This window comes from Triticum dicoccoides, chromosome 5B (genome assembly GCF_002162155.2).
Source record: "Triticum dicoccoides isolate Atlit2015 ecotype Zavitan chromosome 5B, WEW_v2.0, whole genome shotgun sequence".
NCBI lineage: Eukaryota > Viridiplantae > Streptophyta > Magnoliopsida > Poales > Poaceae > Triticum > Triticum dicoccoides.
Genome location: NC_041389.1, coordinates 26,756,856 through 26,768,653, shown reverse-complemented (window position 1 = coordinate 26,768,653; position 11,798 = coordinate 26,756,856). Strand labels below are relative to the sequence as shown.

The 11,798-nt window shown below is 47.3% G+C and overlaps 2 long non-coding RNA genes across 2 annotated transcripts; one reads left to right on the top strand and one right to left on the bottom strand.

Moving 5' to 3' along the window:
• Positions 1-3,889: 3,889 nt before the first annotated feature.
• Positions 3,890-5,297, bottom strand: LOC119307166. The gene is made up of 5 exons (XR_005149180.1): positions 5,017-5,297; positions 4,857-4,941; positions 4,681-4,757; positions 4,476-4,583; positions 3,890-4,248 (listed from the first exon to the last, which is right to left on the bottom strand). It is a non-coding gene; the product is annotated as an uncharacterized LOC119307166 (long non-coding RNA).
• A 610-nt stretch (positions 5,298-5,907) lies between these two features.
• Positions 5,908-6,639, top strand: LOC119307167. Its single transcript, XR_005149181.1, has 3 exons — positions 5,908-6,023; positions 6,154-6,284; positions 6,587-6,639. It is a non-coding gene; the product is annotated as an uncharacterized LOC119307167 (long non-coding RNA).
• The last annotated feature ends 5,159 nt before the right edge of the window (positions 6,640-11,798 follow it).

The window sequence follows — 11,798 nt, the reverse complement described above, 5'->3', positions numbered from 1 at the left end:
CGCCAGGCGCGTGCTAACCTCTCGCCACGTTCGCTTTGACGAGCTCGCCTTCCCATTCGCCAGGCCGCGCCTGCCACCTTCCCCGCCCACTCCGTCACCACGACTCGTTCCTGCACCCGTCGTAGTCCCCACGACTGCGCCTACGCCTGCTCCCGCTCGCCGCGATCATGCGCCCACCGTCGCAGCAGCCAGCACCGCTGGATCTTCGTCCCACACGCGAGATTCAAACCCTCCGCGCGCGCCAGCCACCGCTTCAAACAACACCGCTGGATCTTCATCCAACGCACCCGATTCGCGCGCGCATGTCCCCGCCCCTCCCATTCGAACGAGACCGCTGGATCTTCATCCGGCGCCTCTCATTCAAACTCCACGTCCCCGCGCTCTGCTGCCAGCCCGCCTGGCTCGCCACCCTCGCCTCCTCCCACGCCTCCACACCATATGACCACGCGCGCTCGCGCCGGTGTCTTCCGCCGCAATCCCAAATATGATGCTGATTATGTCTGTGTGGCTACCACCGCTCCCGCCGCTGGCGTCTCTCCGGTCCCTCGCTCGGTCCGCGGTGCTCTTCGCGATGCCAACTAGCTCGCCGCCATGCGTGATGAGTTCACTGCTCTCACCACCAACCGCACTTGGGAGCTCGTGCCCCGGCCACCGCGCGCCCACGTAATCATCGGCAAATGGATCTTCCGCCACAAAACTCGGTCTGACGGCACGCTCGAGCACTACAAAGCGCGGTGGGTCGTCCGCGGCTTCAACCAGCGCGCCGGCGTCGACTACGGAGAAACCTTCTCTCCGGTCATCAAGCCCGCAACCATCCGCACCGTTCTCACTCTTGCCGCCGCACGCAACTGGCCAGTCCATCAACTTGATGTCAAGAATGCCTTCCTCCATGGCCACTTGGAGGAAGAGGTGTACTGTCTTCAGCCCGCCGGCTTCGTCGACGCTGCCAAGCCTGATCACGTCTGCTGCCTGTCCAAGTCTCTCTACGGCTTGAAACAGGCGCCGCGCGCGTGGTTTCTTCGTTTCGCCGGCTTCCTCGCCACTCTCGGCTTCACGGCAACGCGCTCCGACACCTCGTTGTTCACGCTCACCCCTGGCACGGATGCCGCGTACCTTCTGCTCTACATGGATGATATCATCCTCACGACGTCCTCCTCGGAGCTGCTTCGTCGCATCGTCGCCGGCCTCACCACCGAGTTCGCCATGAAGGATCTCGAAGACCTTCACTACTTCCTGGGTATCCACGTCACGCGCTCGGCGGCCGGCTTCTTCCTCTCCCAAGAGCAGTACGCTGAGGACATCCTTGAGCGGGCAGACATGGACAACTGCAAGCCTGCCCCAACGCCCGTCGACACCAAGGCCAAGCTCCCCTCCGTCACGGGACCGCACGTCGACGACCCCACCGCCTACCGCAGCCTCGCCGGTGCACTGCAGTACCTCACGGTCACCCGCCCCGAGCTTGCCTACGCCGTGCAGCAGATCTTCCTGCACATGCACGATCCGCGGGAGTGTCACCAAGCCCTGATCAAGCATGCGCTCCGGTACGTGCGCGGCATGGCCTCACTCGGTCTACATCTCCGCGCATCCTCGACGCTGGATCTCCGGGTCTACACCGACGCGGACTGGGCAGGTTGCCCCGACACGCGCCGATCGACCTCCGGCTACTGCGTCTTCCTCGGTGACGCGCTGATCTCCTGGTCGTCGAAGCGCCAGGCCACTGTCTCCCGCTCCAGCGCGGAGGCAGAGTACCGAGGCGTGGCCAACACTGTGGCTGAATGCGTCTGGCTCCGGCAACTCCTCGGCGAGCTCCGCTGCGCGGTCACCACTGCCGCCGTGTACCTCTCCAGCAACCCCATTCATCACCAGCGAACCAAGCATGTGGAGCTGGACATTCATTTCGTCCGCGAGCGCGTCGCGATCGGTGACTTCCGCGTGCTCCATGTCCCCATGCGCCAGCAGTTCACCGACGTAATGACGAAAGGGCTGCCCACTGATGTGTTTTCTGATTTTCGGTCCAGTCTATGCGTCCTGTACCGTAGAGAGTCAGAGTGTGCGTGTGTTCAGTTTTCAGAGTCAGCACACACGATCACCTCCTCGAGGCATGGCCCGGCCACGATCACCATCGTGGGCTCGCGCCCCCTACCCTCTGTATAAGTGTAGCCCTGCTGATCAATGCAAAGAGTGTTCGATCTCATCTCCCTCAAACACCAGCCAACCTTGGGGTACAACAGTGAAGCAAACGCTTGGTTAATTAGACAGTAGTACACAATATAAATACCACAGGTCACATGATGCAAAGATAAAGAGAGCCAGTAGACAGATAACAGGAAATAGAGACCATTGATCCAGCATTTCGTATCTCTCAAAGAACGACGCAGGAGGACTTCTATTATGAGTGGCTCAGATTATTACATCTCTTTGTGCACAACATCATAGAAAATGTAGCATAATATACAAAAGCAAGTCATAACAATAGTCCAAGATAAGTACCCAGTAATAACTCTAGGATCCAATTAGGAATGCATGAATTATTTCTAAACAACGCTAACACTGCAAGCATAGACATAATAAAATTGATGTTTCTTGCATAATTAGATATACATAAATAGATAGTTCCTCATGGAAGCCACTGGCACGACCATTTGTCCATATGTAACGGAACAGACACATTCATATTAAAGAAAAGAGGCACCACCTTTTTAAGTATATATAGGAATCCTATCATAGCAAATCAACTCACTGCCCTAACTCCACATGTAACAAATAATAGTAACCAGCGATGTGCCTACAGTACTACCAATATATATAGTCTTGAGAGTTGAGATTATTATACTTGAGCATTTTTTAATCTTTCTAGGCGTTCTCCTAGACAATAGAATATACATTAGAGATTTTATGTGCCAACTCTTCAAGTGTTTGTAACTCCACCCATGCTGTTGGCAGGACAAAAGCAAGTGATGTTATATTCCGTACCTAATCCGAAAAGGAACACATATACCTCTTAATAATAAGGAAATGGTAGAATGGCCAGATATACCACGCAGATAATCAGAGATTAATTCAAAGAACACATCCAAATATTTAACATGATTATAAACATCACAGCAAACAAATTCACACGAGGCAAACCATGCTATCGGGATTCCCTGGAGCCAGTGCAGCTAGAGGCGCCACATATCAACACAACTAACTCTTTCCTGATCAAACCTTAGGCTGAAGCCGATTCAGTCATTCAGTGATGACTTTAACAGCTTGATATAGAGAGTCTGATGTAGTTTCTCCAGTTGGCAGCATCACCCATGACGGCGGCCATCCAATCAGCTTGAAACTGCCGTCAATACACCCCTCCTACATCAACCATCAACCACACTGAGAAAAATTCCTTAGTTCAATTGAAACGATATGCTTGGATTGCAATGCTGTCAGAATTTGAAATCTGTGAAGATATGAATCCGCAATGCCAAATTAGACCATGTGATCCAAAAATATATACACACTCGCACTTTTACTCCAGAGGGCCATAATACGATCTATCTGCATAAGAAGCTAGAAGCCCCAAGAGCAGAACAACGTCAAATGCAAGGAAAAAATCAGATCAATCTAGAGAGACCAGTTACAGTAGCCGAGAACAATCACAGTCAGTACCTTTAAGGGACTCAACGAACGCAACCGGGAAACATCGCCAATCATCCGGCAAGGGCCCTTTGACAACATGATCTAACATCACATAACAAAAAGGCTAATAAGACAATGCAAGGAAAAAATCCCAAAAGCAAACAACATGATCAGAATCCAAATTCACCTGCATATCCTGGCTAGCTTACGCCTTTTGCGATTTGAGGCTGTCACAATCGGGCTCAGAAAAGGAAACCAACTGTCACATAATCAAGACACCAAAAAGAAAGAGAACAAAGGAATCAGCAAACCTACAATCAAACACAAGCCCCAGTTGAAAAATAGCAAAGAAGTATGCACGTTTACGACCGCGGGGAATCGATCCAGGAGGCTCATGCGGCACATAGATATCCGAGTACATAACAATCAGTCTGAGTCTAAGAAAACCCTGATTCATAAACCAATCAAACGAAAAGAAAAACACCACTAAAAGCTGCAAGCTGTGGTAACCAATCTGGCGTGCAGCATCTACCGCTGCACAACAACATTGATGTCACCCACAACGACAGAGCCATCGGCACAAGGAACAGTCACGGCAGATTGAGCAAATGACCGCGGTCACAAGTAGACCATCTGATGCAAAAAATATACAGATACAAGCCTAAGAAGCAGATCCTTAAACAAACAATATGAACATGTGAAGCCAACACAAAAATATCCTTATACCAATACTATGAGTACGTAATGCCAAAGTAGGCACTCATGACGCCAAAACAGTACAAGATGGATATGATGTAAAGGATGTAATGCCAAAATAAGTCCACAGGATGCCAAAAGTAGGATCCGGAGAAGGCAATCACCTGCGCGACGAAGCAACTTGACTTATCCTCGAAGAGCGGCAACTAATCCGGTGCAAGAGGAAGCAAACTACTGGCCACCAACCAGCAAAACAAACCCTAATGGCATCTCTGTGAAACATGCCAAAATAGACCCAAGAATCAGAATCGGGCCAGGTGAAGGATCTGTAAAGCTAGCATAGGGCCAGTGAAGAGACCAGAAAAATACCTACTTTGACAGCACACCGGCGGCCAAGACGACGACAAGCGACGCGCACGGCCCAAAACTTCACACCTTCGAACGACCTGCAATGCGACAAAGGAAAAAAGCAAAGGGGGAGGGGAGTGAGGACCGGCAAGAAGAACGGCTGGAGGGAGCCAAGACGAGAACGCGATGGCCATCACCTGACCGACGACCACGAGGAGACCACGGCGACCGCGGCAGCCAGATCCAATAACAAAAACGAGAGTCAGGTAATTGTGGACCAATCTGCATGAAAAAGAAAGCAAAAATCAAAGATTAGCAGCAGCCAATGACCAATAACAGAACAAAATAGACACATACCTATGGATCCCTGGACGTGCTGGAAAGGAGGCAGGGGCTGGCCGTCGTTGCTCCTTTGGCCGCTCTTCATGGTTTGGGCGGCGCCAGATTGAAGGGGGTGGAAGGAGGAGGACGTGAGGGGAGGAGGCCGGGCGGCGGTGGGGAAGGAGGCAGGGGCGGTGGCGCTAGGGGCGAGAGGAAGAGGAGAAGGAGGCCGGGCGGCGTCGTGGAAGGAGGCAGGGACGGCGGCGCTAGGGGAGAGAGGAAGAGGAGAGGAGGCGCACGGGAGAGCGGGGCGGGGCGGGCGAGGGAGGGGGCGAGTGCGGGGAGAGGAGGAGGGTTCACCAGCGGAGCCGGCCCTTTTATACCCCCACCACGCGAAATTACCAAAATGCCCTGGTGGGGGCATGGTATTTACATTATGTTGCCATTACTATTCATTCCAGCAGTGTTTCTTCCAGATCAGACGCCCAGATCCCCCACCTCTCGATCCAACGGACGAAAATGCATCAAGCAAACCGATCCAACGGTCCAGAATCGCTGATCTCTAAGATAGGGAAACGGCACATGTGTCTGCTTACTAAGCATTGTTTAAAAATCTTATATAATCTGTTCCACAGCTGTTTTAGGTCAATGTTCGTTTGTTAGATTCCACCAGTGCAAAGGACATTTTGTTTTTTGGGGGTGCTATATTGGCCTTCGATGCATCATATGTTAAATCTCTAATACAATCTTTTCCTGAACTTTCTTTTCAGGTAAATGGCACCAGTGCAAAGGGTGATCTGGTCTACTACCAGCCCCATTACGATATCGCTTTCTTGAATGTTGAGGTGGATCAACCTATCAAGTTACCATCTTTCTGTGAAGAAGATGTAAAATTTGCCGAAGACGTTTTTCGGCTCGGAAGAGACAATTCCTTGAATCTAAGGATAACATATGCTAGGGCAGAATATCAGAATCCAAACATGTATCGGCGGTATCACAATGTACACTTCCGTTCTCCAGATGGCCATGGTGATGATAACGAGGTAATGTATCTTATCATGAGATAGTACTATATGCATTTGTTACAACTTTGAGTTTTTCTATGTAGTTTGTTTTATCACATTTTTCTTATTACTGTAAATTCTCATGTTTTGCCAATATGAATGGTTGTAGTATGACAATGGGGGCCTAGCCATTGACTTGAAGGAAAAAGTTGTCGGAATGGTCAACCTCCCTAAGAGATTTTGGTCTTTCATACCTTCTTCCATTTTGTTCAATTGTTTGGATTCATGGAAGAAATATCGGTGCGTTTTTCCTCTCAGCTCTGTGATAGCATCTATATGATTATTCGAAGATGCTAAGCTAATGTGTTCTCTCCTATTTTCTATTCTTACTTTTCGTTAGAAGTCAAACTATTTTTTGCAGTATCTATTTGCTCACTTTTATGCAGTTTAACAATGTTCAGTAATTGGTAGCATGTAGATTGGGTTGCTGAGTAGGGATTAATCGGCTTATCATCCTATTAACTGAATTTATCGGTAGGTTAACTAGGGTATATCCTAGGCTGCATCTGAATTTCTGTTCCATGTTGGAGCACTTGCTGCAGCAGAAGGGGATAATTGACGATAACCCCCTTTGTTGATCGATCCTTGATCATATGCACCTTTGATGTGTCACTGATATGTGGGGTTTAAGTGACCCGACGACGAAGCAGCTGCAGGAATGGGAGGCGTGTGTCCACTGTGACGTGGCAGGCCGCTGTTCGGGAATGACCGCCGGCAGGGTGCCGGCGGCAGCTCAGTGCGCGAGCTGTGGTTGCTACTCCACGAGTGGGAGAAGGGAGCGAACAGGTTGACCTAATGCGCGGTAGGCTTTGGGAAAAGGGAGGGAACATGCTAAATTTGGGCCAAAATTGCCCAGGCAGTTAATTGGCCCAACCTATAATTTGGTTTGAGCGGCACCACAATGTATACTTCCGTTCTCCAGATGGCCATGGCGATAATAATGAGGTAATATATCTTGTCATTAGATAGTATGATATACATTTGGTATAGTTTTGAGTTTCGTGTGATGTCATCTTTATGTTCTATATTGCAATCTATTGTTGTAACATTTTTCTTGTTCTTGCAAACTCTCATATATGATGCCAATATGAATTGTTGCAGTATGACAATGGGGGGCCAGTTATTGACGTGGGTGGAAAAATTGTCGTAATGGTCAACGTCCCTAAGAGATTTGGGTTTTTCATACCTTCTTCCATTTTGCTCAATTGTTTGGATTCATGGAAGAAATATTAGTATGTTTTTTCTCTCAGTGCTGTGATAGTATTAGACTAATGTGGTGTCTCCTAATTGTTCTTTTTACGTATTTTTATGAGTCGGATTATTTTTATTAGTATCTATTTTCTCATTTTATGAAATTTAATGACCATAAGTTGTGTAAAGATTCTCATAGAAAATACCATCATTGTGGTGTTTTATGTATATATAAATATGTTTGAACATGTGGCTACAATAAATGATTTAGCAATAATGATCATTTGTAAGAAAATCAAGAACTAGATCTTTGATGGGGCCTAGAGAGGAAGAAACAAGTAGAACCGGCCTGAGAGTGCAAAATGTGTTACTTTTACGTAATATCATGAAAATCCCCTCTATGAGCTTTTGTCCACTACTATGAATGATTCATCCCTGTTGGGCCTTTCTAAACTCTATTTGAATCAAAATATTTGGTTATTGTTGAATTTTTTTAACGCGTTTGATAGAAGCTGGATTCCAACAAAGATATGTTTAGTGATTATCTAATCTGATGTAGCCACATCACCCGGCCCCATCTTGGAATGATGTTTAAAGACATCAAACTTCTAGAACCTGCTCATGTTGACATGTTATGGCGTACGTTTAACATTGATGATGGTCTTATTGTTCAAGAGGTAGGTAATGACTTCCTGAAAGTGCTCAATTTCTCATTTGTGTAAAGGTTAATTATTGACATTTGAGCATTGGGTGTCTGGAGGATCTCCTGCTGAGAAATTTGGAATCCAAAAAGGTGATATTATTGAATCTTTCAACGGAAAGCCTATTTCTTCCACAATTGAGGTGAGTGTATTAGAGATTTGTTGGGTAAACAAACTGAAAATAAATTTCATTTGTGTGATATTTAGTAGCTTCATGGTCTTGACTAGAATGGTTTTTGTTTCCTACAATTATCAGTTGGAAAATACGCTGATGAGCATATACAAAGGCCCTTTAGAATCTGAAGTTCATATTTCTGTAAGTTCATTTCTACATATAAGGGCGGTTTGCTTGATCCCGACCATCCATTATTTGTACGGACGTAGTATTAGCGAAGTGCTAGCTCTAAGAGATATAACTCCATAGGTTGGGGTGTTTCACACACTCAAAGAACAACGAAGCACCGTAGAGTTGACTGCAAAATTATCTGAACTTGGAGAAGTTATTACAAGAGGTACACATCTCCTCTTTTAACTAGCCCCATCTACATATTATTATCCAGATTATTTAGTTTGATTCTCAAGTACGTATACTCCACTTTTTTTGTAGATAAATTGTTATCGAGACATAATGCCAACACTAAGTATGCAAGCTTATGTGCATTGTGCAATAATACACTCTTAGATGACAACCATGTGATGTCTAAAATATCATACCACACCATATAGTATGTTATCCACATTCATCTTTTTGTACCAAAGCATCCATATTCCACTTGTAGTCTTGAAGTTTTAGGATTTTTGGAACAAGAGATGCATGTTTGTGCTTGTAGGTTTGTCGATGGGCGCTAACTTTGAGCTGTGTGACATTTTGCAAATAATGTGGATTAAATATTGATTGCACGTTTGCTCATAGTTTTTGTTCTGTTTTGGATATGGATACAAAACATTCACCTTGAGAGAGGTGTTTTGCAAGCAAAAGCAGGCTTGGTTATTTGATACTCATGATGTGTTATTATTTCTTATAGGTCCTACAAACTCTTGAACTGGCTGCCAAGTCGAGGAAGGATGTTTCTATGTTGTGTTGTATTGTGATGCATATTTACCTGTGACCACATGTATGTTAACCACTTTGATCTACTCTCTCCCAACCAATTCGATCACAAGTAAGAGTACATGAATTTGGGGATCGGGAAGAGAAGAGAGTTCTTGGGGAGGAAGAAAGAAGGTAGGTAGGAAGAAGTCGCCGCCAGCCTCATGCCAATCGATGCCTTGCTCTCACACGCCAGAGCCATTTATCCCTCCGGGTCCCACCCATGCTAGCCCGCTGGACCTTGAGTTGGGCTTCCTTACCTAAGTTGACCACCTGGGTAGTGGGATGCCTCCACCTGTTGTGACCTGCCTGTCTTGTGGAGCCAACATGCCGGTCTCCTAATGTATGGGGTCCCTAACAGTCCCTTCCCCTTAACAAGCGGCTTGTCCCCAAGCCGTTGTTCGAGGGAACAACCGGTGCAGATCATCTTCATCTTCCCATGTCGCCTCGGCGAGACTTGATGCAGTCCAATGCACCAAGACATGCTAGCGCTCCTTGTTGTTGGATAGCTTGATGCGGGAGTCAAGGATTTCTTGTGGAGCTTGAACCGGGGAAGTCGAAGTAGGCAGCCAGGAGAGCACCAGGTGATGCAGTGGAATTGCTCACCGTAGTTGTCAGATGTGCACCACCAGATGGATAGCGCTAGTCGGCGGCAAGTTGAGCTTGTAGGCCACCTCACCAACACGCGCCAGGATGGAGTACGGACCGTAGAACTTATGGGTGAGCTTGTGGTTTGGCCTCCTCGACATCGAAGACTACACATAAGGTTGAAGCTTGAGGAAAATCCGGTCACCAATGTTGAAGGGCGTTCTGATCATTTCTTATCAACTTGACGCTTCATCCTTTGTTGTGCTCAGGAGACACTATAAAAAAAACACTTCCGTGATGATGCGTGTTTGTCACAGTAGGTCATGTTTTCTGTCATGCATGTACATCCATGACGATTTTATGATAGAATCAAGATAGTCATACATGTGCTGTCGCAGAAGTGTTCCATGACATTACCAAAATTATCATCACGGAAGTGTCCACTTCCATGACGATAAATCGCTCGTCACAGAAGTGTTTTTGTCAAGGGTGGCCAACACGTGGCATCCACCGTAACGGAATGTCGTTAAGCTATCGGGTCTGATTTTGGACCCGATAACCCATTAACAGCCGGGACAAATGGGAGATTTCCATGTGTAAAATTCTGATTGGCCGGAGGGAACACCTGTCAGCTTGTCAGTGGGCCAGATGTCCCCCGTCCATTGGAGGAGACATGCCTATGATACGTCGACACGTGGCTGGGCCCAACAGAGGCCCATATAGGTTAAAAAGGCCGGCCCAGTCAAAGGCCCATAGTACTTACTCAGGTACTAGTGGGCCAGCCCAATAACGGCCTGCTTAATAAAGGCCCATTTACGGCCCGAAGCCAAATCTTGCCCGTTAATTGTTCACCGAATATTTGGGCCCATTTATGGCCCGAAGCCAGATCTGGCCCGTTAATTGTTCACCGAATATTTAGGCCCAATTACAGCCCAGTGACTTACGGCCTGATGTAGACATGGGCCCATTTTAGCCCGGTGTGACTTTCGGCCTGGGAATGGCCCGTGCTGCCCATGGGCCATATATGGTCCGATGGGACATCGAGCCCACTAACGGCCCGTGATAAAGGTGGCAATAGTTAAGCCCAACGTGACTTTGGGCCTGTTAAAGGCCTGTCGCATAATTCGGCCTGTTGATGCCTATACTAAGCTTTCGACCTCTTAAAGGCCCATGATATCAGTGGGCCAAGTAAGGCCCGAGATATGTTTCAGCCTAGTAACGGCCCGTGATATAACTGGGCCCAAAAAGGCCCGGTCTACATTTCAGCCTGCTGAAGGCCCGTCGACGACTAGTGAAAATTGAGGCCCAACATGCATTTCGGCTTGCTAAAGGCCGATGGTTTCATCTGGGCCATAACAGGCCAGTACAATATTCAGCCTGTTAATGGCCCAACGCTACCTGGGCCAAACTAAGTGCTGGGTCCACAAAAGGCTCAACTAAAATATAGGCCGGTGTAAGTTGTGGGCCTGGCGCAAAGTGTGAAGGCCCCAATCATTCAGGCCCAAGAAAAGATGCAGGCCGGCCCAATTGTGGCCCGCTAAAAACCAGGCCCATTAGAGGCGAATGTTTCGGCCCGGTCGACTACATCTGATTTCATTTCAGATAGTGAATGATGGCAGTAACTAGTAGGAATTAAGAACAAACCTACTATATACAATAAAGAAATTACGGCATAGTAACTAAGAATAAACCTACACTATACAATAAAGGATTTATGGTATATTACATCTACAGGGCATCGAAGTTCGCCACTAGTGATCATAAAGCGCAATGAAGAAGCAGATTACAAAAACTGGGCACCATTGCAGCGTAAAAAAAATTATACTAAACCGAGACCACTTCCAAGACAGTTCAAGAAAGGTTAGCCTTGCGGGGGAACTGCTGCACAAGCTGCTGAGCAAGGCTGTGAGACCGGCCTAGCATGTCGGTCATACCTTCCAGGTGTTGCTATTTAGCAGTGAGGTTCTCATTGGTGTTCTCCATAATCTTTCTTAGAGATAGGACTTCAAGTAGAAGTTGAGTTGCAGAATGCCTTTCTGCTAGAACTTGGGACTGAAGAAGTCGAACTGATTCAGAAAACGAATTCTGTGAGCTTGTCTGACTGCTAGTCTCAAGTAACTTGAACACTGCATCAAGACAAGACTTTGGGGTTGTCTCGCTATCTTCAAGATGTTTTGCCTTCTT